The 1,314-nt window shown below is 50.4% G+C and overlaps 1 pseudogene; it reads right to left on the bottom strand.

The window, feature by feature from the left end:
* Positions 1–6: 6 nt before the first annotated feature.
* Positions 7–125, bottom strand: LOC111735264 (annotated as a pseudogene).
* Positions 126–1,314: the final 1,189 nt, after the last annotated feature.

The following is a 1,314-nucleotide window of genomic DNA, read 5'->3' on the forward strand; positions in this document are numbered from 1 at the left end:
TTTTTACGCCTACAGCACCTGGTCTTCCTAGGGGGTCTCCCTTCCAAGTTCTAACCAGGCCCGACCCTGCTTAGCTTCCGAGATCAGACGAGATCGGGCACGCTCAGGGTAGCATGGACGTAGAAGGTTAAGATTTCAAGATGTGAATTTTAGGGGTCCCAAACGTTCAGTCTGCAACTGGTGAACAGATATCTACGTGTCTGCGTATGAAAACCTGTCCATCCCACTGGGAGGGGAAAGGGGCGGCTGGGAAGCGTGGAGTGGGGACACGCGTCTTGCTGGGTGAGCGGGAGAAGCGGGAGCTTTGCGTCTGCGCTGGTGGAGAGGCTCCGGGTGTGAGCAGCGGAGATGGACCCAGGCCCACCTAGTGATGAAGGGGAGCGCTGGACGGTCCTTGGCGTTGATCACAGGACAGAAGGAATTGCCAGGCCTTGGGACAGACATGACCCAGGGCAGTTCTGTGTTGGGACATCTCCCCTGGGTGGTCATGAGTCTTCTCTCCAGGGCACTGCTGGCCACTGTGGGGCCCTGTCATGGCCATCATTTCTGGGAGCAGGAATCTGACTGGCTTAGCTAGATTTCGTGGTAGGCAGGTGGCCTCTTTAGCTTGTGTCCACTGCAATGACCCTTGAATGATCATCAAAGGCCCACGGAGGGGTCTTGCCAAGTCTTGCCAACGAATCGCACCTGCAGCTAATTAATTACAAGTTCAAAGAAAATACAGGACACAGCGGACTATGTTAAATGACACCCAGGGACGGGGGGAGGGGGCGGGGGCGGGGGCAGGCAGCCATTTAACCAAAAACACAGACATAGACCCAGACATTTGGGGGAGACTGAAAATATTATAAAGACGGCATTTCAAGTTAGTAGAGAAATTATTTAATAATGGTCTTGGGAGGGTCGCGTGCCTGCTGGGAGGAAGAGAAAACCTGGATTCCCGCTTGACTCCGTGCTCCAAGATAAATCCCAGAGAGAGCCACGCACAGTAGGAAAATGAAACCGCAAAAGCGTTAGAAAGAAAAATGGAAGATTTCGCCATCTCGGCGTGTTTTCTAAACATGCCACGAAACCCAGAAAACAAAGAAAGTTAATAAGTTTATTTGCATAAAAATAAAATCTCTCTGCATGACAAAGAACAATAACCACATTCACTGAGTGGTTGTCATGTGACAGCTAATACATGTTACAGATGCTAGTTCATGGGTTAATTTATTTCCTCCTTGGAACAACCTATGAGATTGGTATTATTATGCCCATTGTGCAGGTGGAGAAAGCGAGGCTCAGAGAGCTTAAGTAACTCGCCCGACATGA

This window comes from Pteropus vampyrus, unplaced genomic scaffold, assembly GCF_000151845.1.
Source record: "Pteropus vampyrus isolate Shadow unplaced genomic scaffold, Pvam_2.0 Scaffold21170, whole genome shotgun sequence".
NCBI lineage: Eukaryota > Metazoa > Chordata > Mammalia > Chiroptera > Pteropodidae > Pteropus > Pteropus vampyrus.